Source organism: Ceratotherium simum, chromosome 4, assembly GCF_057802395.1.
Source record: "Ceratotherium simum simum isolate JZ-2026a chromosome 4, ASM5780239v1, whole genome shotgun sequence".
Lineage (NCBI taxonomy): Eukaryota > Metazoa > Chordata > Mammalia > Perissodactyla > Rhinocerotidae > Ceratotherium > Ceratotherium simum.
Window position 1 is genome coordinate 15,516,562 of NC_141903.1, and position 13,161 is coordinate 15,529,722.

Below are 13,161 nucleotides of genomic sequence, written 5' to 3' on the forward strand. Positions count from 1 at the left end.
AGTCTCAAAGAGATAAGAACCAACATTGGTCTTAGTCTCAGAGACATAAGGAGTGGGCTGGCGTTGTCACAAACTGGCAAATGTGTGATCATCTAAAGCTGGCAGCTGCTACCCAGTCTTAGCCATCAGTGCCATGCTTGAAGTGTGATTCCAATATTGTCAGATGTTCTGAATTTTTAAGCAAAATGTGGTAGATGACAAATATGTCCCCTCTTCCTGTGTCTATGCCCTTTGCCATGTAACTACACAGTGCTTTCATACTCTGACTCTGCGATCACCTATGTCACTTGCTTTGACCAACACAATGACATACAAGTGACAATAATGCCAGAGCTTCTAAACCTAGAGCTCAGGAGGTCTTGCATGTTTCTACATGCTCTCTTTTACTTTTACTATCAGCACAAGAACACACTACAGCTAGCCTGATCTGTGTGAGGCACAGCGATGTGGAGAAAAGACCAATTGCCCTAGCTGACAACCAGATATGTGAGCCTACCAAATCAGTGAAGGCACATAGCTAACGCTTTCACATCCCAGACACATGAGCAATAAACTTACTTTTGCATGCCACTGAAGTTTTGTGGTTGGTTGTTAAACAGCATTATCATGGTAGTAGTTAACTGACATACAAATCCAAATTCTTATGTGAAATCTTCTGATTTTTAAAATTCATGCCTGAAAGAAGTTCTTGGAGAAGTATAATGCAGAGTGATCTGGAAAAAAAAAAAAGTTTTCCATCTGTTTCTTGAGTCTATTGGTCTGGACTAGCTTGCCATTTCTAACAATCCATCCTCTATCCACACAGGATAGAGATATTGATCTATGCTGGAAGTTTTTTTAAAAGTTAGCGACCAATTCATGTTTTTTAGAAAACACAACACAGTTCAAACACAATATTTCTGTGGATATGATCCAGACCACAGGTCACTATTTTGCAGTCTCTGTTATAGTCTAATTCTTTCATTTCATAATTAAGAAAAGACATTCAAAGAGATAAAATATCCTTTCCAATGCCAAGTAATTGGACCTCAGATGTGTTGATTCATCTAATTTGGTCACTTTTTAAAAAGCATCTTAGTGTCCTCCTTTGAGTGCATAGGTATTTCCAAAATACTCAGGTCTTCCCTCTTCATCCTTCCTGCCACTTTGCTTTCGTCCAGAGACTAGATCCACATGAAGGATCTACATTGCATTCATCTCTACAAGCCTCATCTGAGCCCTGTCAGCTACCATCTTTTGAGCAGGGGATTTGAATTCTCCTTTTGCCAGGAAAGGTAATACTTCTGAAAACATGCTTGAGGCCACAAACTTAGTATATTCTTTCAGCATTAAACTTACACTACCTCTCTCCACAAAACAAATGAATAAATGATGCTTCTATTTTAAAATGGAACAATTTTTACACAATGCTGACTAAGGCAAAATTCCCATGAAATCTGGATAACATTGGTCTTGGACCAGCAAAAACAATCTAGGATAAAAGCAAACAGGGAAATCCTAATAGGGTATATGTCCACTCATTTAGAAAAACAGTTTCTCTTTCACAGAGCTACTGAAGGAGAACCCATATTGAAAGTTGTGATTATTGTTTTAGCCTAGATTCATAAAGAGACTGAACAGCTGCACACTTTATTAGATCTAATCTAAATACCTGCTCCTTATATTTTGTGCTAGGAGATATTTATGTTATCAATTCAACTTCATATTAACCATCAAGAAGAATACTCCCTGTAGCTCTGCTGACTCAAAATAATGACTTGTAAGGGAGCCCTAATGACAGAGCAAGGGGCAATTATAGACACAGCATGAGACTTAGAATAACTGTGATGTATTTTGTGCACTTGATTGACCTCATGTTCAAGTTGGTTTGTACCTCACTGTTGTAGATACGGCCTATGCCTTAGGGTATATGCCTTGTTAATTTCAATATAAGAAGACAGAAGGATTAAATCAGACGGCTCAAACAAAAAACAAAGCCTGCACCAGTGCTTGCTGGAAAAGTGATGGCACATTGGGACCTACTGGAAGAAACCATCAAATATCTTTCAGAGAAGAAGGAGAAGTTAGAATAATCAATATGGATTGTTAATTCATTTCTACTCTTGGGATAACTAAAACCTCAGTACTTCTTGTGTCTTTACATAATTGTGGTGGCTGCTGGGAGGACTTGGCATTTATTGTAAAATGAGAGACGGATAGAAAAAGAGAGAACAAGAATTCAATATAAAATAAGGTTACTGTGAGATGTCCATAGACTGTATTGCTTTAGAGCAAGGCCATTTGGCAGTCTCTTCTGTACATGTCACACTGAAATACACTCCTGCTGTGCTGTAATTCACTGTGTGAGAAAGGGGAGAAAAGTCTTTTCTGATGGATTGTTTATAATCCCAATTCCAAACATGCTTACTTAAATGGGGGGGGGGGTTAAAAGAAGGGGAGTATAGGAGAGGAAATGTTGTTTGTTTGGTTTTCATCAATGTTAGTGTTTACCAAAAAAGAAAAGAAGAACAAATCCTCTCGTTTCATTGTGTACAAAATTACAGAGGGAGTTCAAGCACATAACGATATTGCAGACTGACTGGAATATTGCAGACTGACTGGAAAACAACATGGAATAACTGGCACTTATGCAATTTCTCAGAATTATAGCTTTGATTCTAAATTGGTTGAAAAGAGGCGTTCCGAAATAGTCGTTTCATCAGTCTTGGTTGTTTGTTAATAGTACCATCTAGTCAATTCCCCCTACACTGCCAAAGCAGTTGTTAGAAAAACCTACAAAAGCCTTAGTAGAAACTTGAAATCAATGTTTTCTAAATCAGACCGGTAACCACATCTTTGCTCTTCTATTGTTAGCCACATAATCTTTGAGAAAGTGCATAACTAATATCTAATATTGAGTGAGGGAGCACCTAATTCAGAATATACAAATAAAGCACCAGCCTAGCAAGGAATACAGGCAAACACTGCCAAGCGATTACAAATTAGAATATGAGAATCTATTCTATATTTATCTGCCCTGAAAAATTTAGGCTAGAAATGGGTCATAACTGAAACTATAGGAAAGTATGAGCTATTATAGGAAAGGACAAGATGCTGATGTTTTCCACACCGATTTTTGCCTCAGATGTTAGGGAAAGAGTAGGAAATGTATGCTCAAATATGAAGTACTTTTTTAAAAATTTATTTTCAATACACCAAATTTTAAAAACAAATATTAGTAAGTTCTCTTCAAGACACTAGTCAGATAAAATATACTGATTTTAAACAGCATGTAGAAAAATGGATTTTCAGATTTCTCTAAGGAAATATGATTTCTGACTGAAAGCTCTTGCTTTAGGAAAGATGTTTCTTCTCCAGTGAGGCAATATCCTTCACTAACTTAGAGTAACTAATAAGATTCAGCCCATCCTGGGGCCAGCCCTGTGGCATAGGGGTTAAGTGCGCATGCTCCACTGCTGGCAGCCTGGGTTTGGATCCCGGGCGCGCACTGCTTGTCAGGCCATGCTGTGGCGGCGTCCCACATAAGGTGGAGGAAGGTGGGCAGGGATGTTGGCCCAAAGCCAGTCTTCCTCAGCAAAAAGTGGAGGATTAGCATGGATGTTAGCTCAGGGCTGATCTTCCTCACGAAAAAAAAAAAAAAAGATTCAGGCCATCCTAATAAAACAAGTATAGTATGTGTGATCAATTCATTAAATTTAAATTGCTGCCCTTCGATTTTATTTTAACAGCACTGCCACCACTTTTTCCCCAAATTAAACCAAAGAAAAAAGAAAAAACCCTCCAAAATAAGAGATAGTGATATTATTTTATAATACAGTATATACTTTTTAAGCAGTATAAACTCACTGATTTTAAAGTCAATAAGTTAGAAAAATAAAGCTATTTTCGTGATTTCAACAATTAGAAATTAGAAATGCAGAGAAAAGTTTTGTCATATAATAGCCTTTGATTCAATCTATTTCAGCATTTTATTCAACTAAAGTTGAAGAATATGGTAAAAAAGTCTATGATTTGGACATAGACTGGCTGGAAAACTTCTATTCATCATTCATCCAGTAAGATGATTTTCCTCTGGAAGCCACCTACCCAACTTTCAGTTCCCACATTTGGGAATGTTCATAATTTCACCCCTGGCAGGTGACTCAGGTCTGACCAATCAGACCTTATTTTTCCTGGCAATAGTAACTGCTTCAAAACAGAGTATCTGACACAGTTAAGATCCATGAAAGAGTCAAACCCTGAAAATTTTCTGCAATTATTGAGAGAGTCAGTGGATTTGAACCTGGAAACATTGGTCTGGAGCTATTTGCAGCCATTCTAACGTTACACAGGGCCTGAGAATAACTCCATGAAAATAGAAGACAGCTCCACAGAAAAAGTGAAAATAAATTCTGATACATTCATTTACTTATTAATTTATTCATTCAACAAATATTTATTGAACATTTACTATGGACCTCGACAGTTAACGAATGCTCTTGACCTCATGATGCTTACTTTGTGGTGACGATAAGAATAATTTTTAAAAATTTAAATAATTTCAGAGTGATATGGGGCCTTGTAATAAATAAAGAGAAGTATACTAAGAAAGGATGAGGTGTGTGCGCTACATTGTCTAAAGCATGGGTAAGCAAACTACATGTCATCGATCAAATCTGGTTTTTACGTTTGTAAAAGATTGTTAAAAAGATAGAGAGAGAGAATATGCAACAGAGACTGTATGTGGCTATAAAAGGCTAAAATGTTTACTATCTGACCCTTTATAGAAAAAAGTTGCTGGTCTACCAAGGTAGTTGTCAAGAATTTCTCCTGTCCTTCTATAAGCATGCCATTGATCCTATCAAAAAGTAGAGTCTATTCTCCCACTTGTATCTTGGCTGAACTTGTAAATATTTTTGGCCAATAGAATGATGTAGAAGTAATATTCTGAGACTTCCAAGCCTACATCTTAAGAGGCCTTGTAGCTTTTGCTTTCACTCTTGGAAACCAAACCCCATGTAAAGAAGTCTAGGCTAGCCTGCTAGAGAGAGAGGCCACAGGCAGAGAGAGGCCCTGAAGGATAAGAGACCACGTGGAAAGAAAAGCCACAAGGAGGAGAACTAAAGCATCATAGGCAGTACTAAGGACCTCAGCCCATTACTGAAGCCATATTTGGTTGTCTAGCCCTAGTCAAGGCACTCCAGCCAACAGCTAACATGTGGAACAGAGATAAATCATCTCTACTAAACTCTACTGGGAATTCCTGACTCACAGAACTGTGGACAATAAAATGGTTGTTGTTTTAAGCCATTAAGTTTTGAAGCTGCTTTGTTTTACAGTAATAGATAAGTGAAACAGAAACTGGTACCAGAATTAGAGTGCTGCTTTGGCAAAATGAAAACACACAGTTTTGCCTTTGGAATTGGGTGAGGGGTGAAGATTCAAAGGGAGATAAGGAACCATTAATGGAAGTTTGAAAAGTGTTGAAAAGAACACTACTGGGGCCACCCAGTGACATAGTGGTTAAGTTCACATGCTCTGCTTTGGCGGCCCAGGGTTCGTGAGTTCAGATCCTGGGAGTGGACCTACACACTGCTCATCAAGCCACCCTGTGGTGGCGTCCCATATACAAAATAGAGGAAGACTGGCATAGATGTTAGCTCAGGGACACTCTTCCTCAAGAAAAAAGAGGAAGATTGGCACAGATGTTAGCTCAGAGACAATCTTCCTCACCAAAAAAAAAAAAAAAAAAGAACACTATTAAAGACTAGGGAAAGGATGACCTGTATACATAGAGGTAGAATGGCAACACTTGTGAATCTAGCTAAGATTTTTAGGCATAAACCTGAAAGTACCAATTGGTTTCTTGTAGTTGTATATAATAAACTATAGGAGAGAGAGAAACTAAAGAATTGCTCCATATACAAAAATAATTTAAAGGAAATATAGAGGACCTGGGACACTTTTTCCAGTCAGAAAAATGTTCTCAACGTAAGAAATGGCCTTCAAGTAAAAACTAAATCAAGAGTGTGGCCATAAGATCCTTTGTTAAGAATTCAGAAGAATTAAAAGTAATGCTTATTACACACTTTGGGCAAATTAAGACAAGCATAAGAATCTTAAGGCATGTTCTACATCAGCCTGACATGCCCAAAGTAGAGCAAAAAATATATATATACACACATATATATATATCAGTGTGACTTTGAGACATGGAGTGAAACCTAATAAGATATATGAAAAGTCCACAAATATTTTAAGAGAGCTACATTGGTACAAGTACTACCGGCCTAGATTAAATGGGATTGAGATAGATGAAAATGAAAAGAGGCCTCTGGGCCCCCAACTTTGTATAGGTACAAAGCAGGAGGAGAAAGCAGCTAAACTGAACACAGGAATTCTCAGTGCATGTAGCCACAAGTCAAGGAAAACAATGTGCTAGAGAAGCACTGTCAGGGAACAGGAGAACCAGGCCCTAGTAAAAAAGCATTCTCTTGAATAGGGAAATGGGTGACATGTGCCTAGATGAATTTTAGAATTGCTATGGACCAGTCACTGGTCCATGGAGGGAAGGACCAGTCTTCCTTCCTCTCATTGCTGAATGGGAGTGTCTCCTACAGATAACCTGCCCCTGTCTCACCGTTGTCTGTTGGTGTGGGGAAAGGATAACTTGACTTTTAGTTCACAAATCTCTAGATCAAGAAGAACTACATTCAAGGAGCTTTATCCCCTCCAGAGCAAAAGTAGATCACAAGACAGTGAATTTTGGGCCTGATGCTATATTTGGATAGGATTTGGGGGTCTTGAGGGAATGAATATATTTTGCATGTGGAACAAATAGGAAAGGGTGTAGCTAGAAGGTGGACTGTGGTAGATTATCTGCAAAAATGGTCACCAACAATTATCCAATCCCTGTACACACATGACACAATTCCCACCAAGTAGGGAGTCTGTTTCCTCACCTCTTGAATTTATGGTGGTCTTATGACTTGTTTCGACCAATAGAATGAGGTGAAAATGGCGTTCTGGGACTCCTAAACACAAGCCTTTAAAGCCCTGATTGCTTCAGCTTTCACTCTTGGAAGAAAGCTACTATACAGCAAAGTCCAAGAAAGAGAAGGTCCAAAAGATGAGAGATCATGTGAAGAGAGAAGCCAGATGGAGGAGAATTGAGGTGTCCCATCTGACAGCCAGCACCAAAACCCCAGACAAGTGAGTGAAGCTATATTGGTTCCCAGCCCATCGATCCACCCAGCCAACACCACATAGAGGAGAGATAAGCTACCCACAAGTCTTACTTGATTTTCACACACAGAATTATAAGCAATAAATGGCTGTTTTAAGCCACTTATGGTGGTTTATTACCAAGCAATAGATAAAAGACCCAGTCTATTTTAGATAGGGTAGCCAAAGAGGCTCACTCTTTGAAGTGGCATCTGAATCAAGATCAAAACGATATGGATGAGGAAATGGTTAAGACTGAACATTCCAGGCAAATACACATAGCTATAAAGCTTAATTGACTTAATCTATTCTAGAAACTTCAAGAATTTTACTGAAGCTGGAGTGGTGTGGATAAGGTAAGGAGTGAAAAGAGATAAGGTAAGTGAATAGGAAGAAACTGGAAGAAATCAGATATTTAAGACCTTTTAATCCAAAGAAAGGAATTTGAATTTTATTCTAAGGCTGTGTTCGAGTTTCTGAATCAAGCATACTACTCCAGAGCTTTTAAGTCTTATACACCAATACATTATTTTCATCTCTCTCTTTCTAAGTTTGTTGTATTTGCATCTGAAAGAGACCTAACTAAACAATCTGATTCACTGAGATGATTGATTGCAAAGTAACAGTATTTTAACACGTTGCATTGAAATCTTAGGATACTATTCCATTAACTATGAAGGGTAAACTTTATCCAGATATCTAAGCTCTGCACAAAAATGGGATCCCCTGAAACTAAGAACATAGTAGTGATCTCCAGTGTGTTCAGACTTGGCAGATTATATACATATGTAGGTGCTTTCAGAGTTTATTTTAATTAGTTTTAAGACATACTTGTATTAGTTTCCTGTGGCTACCATAATAAATTACCAAAACTTGGTGGTTTGAAGCAATAGAAATTTATTCTGTCACAATTCTGGCAGCCAGAACTCCAAAATCAAGGTGTCAGCAGGGCAGTGGTCTTTCCAAAGGTTCTAGGGAAGAGTCCTTCCTTGCCTCTTCCACCTTCTGGTGGCTCTAGGTGTGCCTTGTGCCTGCATTACTACAATCTCAGCCTCCATTGTCAAATGGCCTTCTCCCCTTCTCTGTGTCATATGAAGACACATGTCATTGGATTCAGGTCTCAACCATTTAATCAAGGATGATCTCATCTCAAGATCTTTAACTTAATTACACCTGCAAAGATCTTTTCCCCAACTTAGATCACAATCACAGGTATCAGGTGTTAGGACTTGGACATGTTTTTGAAAGGACACCATTCAACCCACTAAAAACTAAAAATACATTTTTTTTTTTTTTATTTTTTTTTTAAAGATTTTATTTATTTATTTTTTCCCCCCAAAGCCCCAGTAGATAGTTGTGTGTCATAGCTGCACATCCTTCTAGTTGCTGTATGTGGGACGCGGCCTCAGCATGGCCAGAGAAGCAGCGCGTGGGTGCGAGCCCGGGATCCGAACCCGGGTCGCCAGCAGTGGAGCGCGCTCACTCAACCACCAAGCCACGGGGCCGGCCCTAAAAATACATTTTTTAAGTCAAAGAAAAACAGTAAAACATTGCAGCGTGCCTAAAGCACCATTACATGGAACCATTAATGAAAATCATTAATTTCAAAGGCATATGTTATTTCATTTTATTTTTAATTTTACAATTTCACAGGATAATGAAGTATTGAGTTTAAGAAGGACCAATAGATGGAAGAAATCAGTTTGTATTTGATGTATTGCACATCCACAGCACCAGCCTACTTAAAACATTTGAAACTGCTGAAAAAATCATTTTGAGAGTCTTGATACTTTAGATGCCAACCTCCATCTCCACACATAAGAAATTTTTATTTTCATCCTGCTTTCACTGGAACCGTCCTTACTCCATTTACAATGTGAATTACAATTTATATTGCTGCCCTACACGCCTGAAGGTGACTCGGTAGGGAATAGAAGAGGGAATCACTGTAATATAGACAAGCTTGGTGCTATCTGTCAAACAAACAAAAAGAACATCCTGAGAGTGTTTACTGACGTCTTTTTTATGATGCATCCAGTTGAAGAGTTGAATCAAAAATAATTGTAGAGAAACAGAGATTAAAAAGAACACTGAAAAGCAGTAGGATATGATTATGACAATTTAAAACAATATTTAATAGCAATTTTCATTTCTGACTACAGATGCAAATAATGGGTCCATACTCTTTTTTTTTTTTATTGATGTTTTAATGGTTTCTAACATTGTGAAATTTTGGGTTGTACATTTTTGTTTGTCCATCACCATATATATGACTCCCTTCACCCCTTGTGCCCACCCCCCACCCCCACTGCCCCTGGTAACCACAGTCCAGTTTTCTCTGTCCATGTGTTGGTTTATATTCCACATATGAGTGAGATCATACAGTGTTTGTCTTTCTCTTTCTGGCTTATTTCACTTAACATAATACGCTCCAGGCCCATCCATGTTGTTGCAAATGGGACGATTTTGTCTTTTTTTATGGCTGAGTAGTATTCCATTGTATATATATACCACATTTTCTTAATCCAGTCGTCAGTCGAGGGACACTTAGCTTGCTTCCACTTCTTGGCTATGGTGAATAATGCTGCAATGAACATAGGGGTGCATAAGCCTCTTTGGATTGTTGATTTCAGGTGCGTTGGATAGATTCCCAGTAGTGGGATGGCTGGATCATAGGGCATCTCTATTTTTAATTCTTTGAGGAATCTCCATACCGTTTTCCATAGAGGCTGCACCAATTTGCATTCCCACCAGCTGTGTATGAGGGTTCCTGTTTCTCCACATCCTCTCCAACATTTGTTGTTTTTGTCTTGGTGATTATAGCCATTCTAACAGGCGTGAGGTGGTATCTTAGTGTTGTTTTGATTTGCATTTCCCTGATGATTAGTGATGTTGAGCATCTTTTCATGTGCCTATTGGCCATCTGTATATCTTCCTTGGAGAAGTGTCTGTTCATTTCCTCTGCCCATTTTTTGATCGGGTTGTTTGTTTTTTTGTTGTTCAGTTGTGTGAGTTCTTTATATATTATGGAGATCAACCCCTTGTCAGATGTATGTTTTGCAAATATTCTCTCCCAGCTGGTTGGTTGTCTGTTCATTTTGATTCTGGTTTCATTTGTCTTATAAAAGCTCTTTAATCTGATAAAGTCCCACTTGTTTATTTTTTCTTTAGTTTCCCTAGTCTGGGTAGGCATGTCATCCGAAAAGATTCCTTTAAAACCAATGTCAAATAGTGTATTGCCTATATTTTCTTCTATGAGTTTTATAGTTTCAGGTCTTTGATCCATTTTGAGTTAATTTTTGTGAATGGCGATAGCACATGGTCCACTTTCATTCTTTTGCATGTGGCTGTCCAGTTTTCCCAACACTATTTATTGAAGAGACTTTCCTTTCTCCATTGCATGTTCTTAGCACCTTTGTCGAAAATTAGCTGTCCGTATATGTGTGGTTTTATTTCTGGGCTTTCAATTCTGTTCCATTGATCTGTGTGTCTGTTTTTGTACCAGTACCATGCTGTTTTGATTACTATTGCTTTGTAGTATGTTTTGAAGTCAGGGATTGTGATGCCTCCTGCTTTGTTCTTTTTCTTTAGGATTTCTTTAGCTATTCGGGGTCTTTTGTTGCCCCATATAAATTTTAGTATTCTTTTTTCTATTTCTGTGAAGAATGTCATTGGGATTCTGACTGGGATTGCATCGAATCTGTAGATTGCTTTAGGTAATATACATATTTTAACTATGTTTATTCTTCCAATCCACGTGCATGGGATATCTTTCCATTTCTTTATGTCATCATGGATTTCTTTCAATAATGTCTTGTAGTTCTCATTGTATAGGTCCTTCACCTCCTTGGTAAGATTTATTCCTAGGTATTTTATTCTTTTTGATGCAATTGTAAATGGTATTATCTTTTTGAGCTCTCTTTCTGTTAGTTCATTATTAGCATATAGAAATGCAACTGATTTTTGTAGATTGATTTTGTACCCTGCAACTTTGCTGTAGTTGTTGATTGTTTCTTATAGTTTTCCAACAGATTCTTTAGGGTTTTCTATATATACAATCATGTCATCTGCAAATAGTGAGAGTTTCACTTCTTCGTTACCTATTTGGATTCCTTTTATTCCTTTTTCTTGCCTAATTGCTCTGGCCAAAACCTCCAGTACTATGTTGAACAGGTCCATACTCTTAAGATAAGAAATGTTTACATATCCTTTACGTTTGCACATTTCTAATTCTCATGTCTAAGAATACTAAGTTGGTCAGAATGATTTCTGTTCCAAGTGACAGAAAATGCAACTCAAATTGGATTTAGGGGGGAAAAAAAGCAAAAACAAACAACAAAAAAACTTAGTGATTGACTTAATGAAAGAGTCCACAGTTTCAATTATGGATGGATCTAGGTCCCTAAATGAGTCTCTCTCCATATTTCAAATCTGCTTTTCTATGTACTGGGCTTCATTCTCAAAAAAGGCTCTCTCCATGATGTATTCCCACAAGTCTTGGGTTACATTCTTTCAGGTTCATATTCAGTAGAAGAGTAAATGTTTTTCTCCCAAACACTCCAGCAAAAGTCTCAGGTTTATTTTGGTAGAATCATGTGCCCAATCCTGAACCAATCACTGCAGGTGGAAAGACAGAATGTTCTGATTGGTCAGAACTAATACTTATTAACATGCCCAATTCTGGAAACTTCAGTCAAGTCAACCCAGCATTGGTGGAAATTTAAGTTGTTCTCTTTTATTTTCATTATAGACAGCTCTTCAAGGAATATCTTTACATATGTCTATGTATTATTTTCTGATTAATCTTAATAGAATAAATTTGTAGAAGTGGTATTGCTATGTCAAAGTGTATACATATATTTTGAAACTTTTTTAAAAAAATGTACAAAATCGGGGCTGGCCCCGTGGCGTAGCGGTTAAGTGCACGCTCTCTGCTGCTGGCGGCCTGGGTTCAGATCCCAGGCACGCACCGACACACCGCTTGTCAGGCCATGCTGTGGCGGCATCCCACATAAAGTGGAGGAAGATGGGTGTGGATGTTAGCTCAGGGCCAGTCTTCCTCAGCAAAAAGAGGAGGATTGGCATGGATGTTAGCTCAGGGCTGATCTTCCTCACACACACACAAAAAAAAGTACAAAAGAGCCTCCCAGGAAAGTGGTATCAATTTCTATTTCAATGAGTAATGTATGGATTTGCCTTCACATGGTTTCATCATATTTGGATATTATCATTTTTGCTAATCTCTCCCACATTCAAAGACAAAATAAATGAATTCATGTTTATGTCATTGAGCACACACATTACTTTTGTCAAAACTTTTGAAAGTCAGTTGCACCTATTAAGATACTTGACCTCTATATACTTCTGCAAATATGTCTTACATAACCACAACACCATAATCATAACCAAGAAACTTAATTTTGATATTTAATAAATAGTTCACATTCAAATTTTTCCAATTGTCCCCAAAATGCCCTTTATAGCTTTTTTTTTCAGATCAAGATCATAAATCACATTTAGATATCATGACTCTTTATTTCTCCCTTCCCAAACTATATACCTTTTATTTCTTTTTCTTGTACTATTGCATTAGCTAGGACTTCCAGTATGATATTGAAAAGGAATGGTAAGAGGAAATATCCTTCCTTTGTTCCTGATATTAGAGGGAAAGTGTCTAGTTTCTCACAATTAAGTATGATGTTAGATGTAGGTTTTTGTAGATGTTCTTTATCAAGTTGAGGAAGTTACCCTCTATTCCTAGTTTACTGGGAGCCTTTATCATGAATGGATGTTGCATTTTTTCAAATGCTTTTTCTACAGTTATTCATGTGATCATGTGATTTTTCTTCTTCAGCATGTTGATGGAATGGATTACATTAATTGACTTTTGAATGTTGAACCAGCCTTGCATATCTGGAATAAATCCCACTTGGTCATGGTGTATAATTCTTTTTATAC

The 13,161-nt window shown here is 37.6% G+C and overlaps 1 long non-coding RNA gene across 1 annotated transcript in view; it reads right to left on the reverse strand.

The window, feature by feature from the left end:
* Window positions 1-564: 564 nt before the first annotated feature.
* LOC147917204 (uncharacterized) overlaps window positions 565-13,161 on the reverse strand; it is a 107,560-nt gene continuing 94,963 nt past the window's right edge. The window contains exon 4 of the long non-coding RNA XR_015552072.1: window positions 565-713. This is a non-coding gene — a long non-coding RNA (uncharacterized LOC147917204). The remainder of the gene's footprint in view (window positions 714-13,161) is intronic.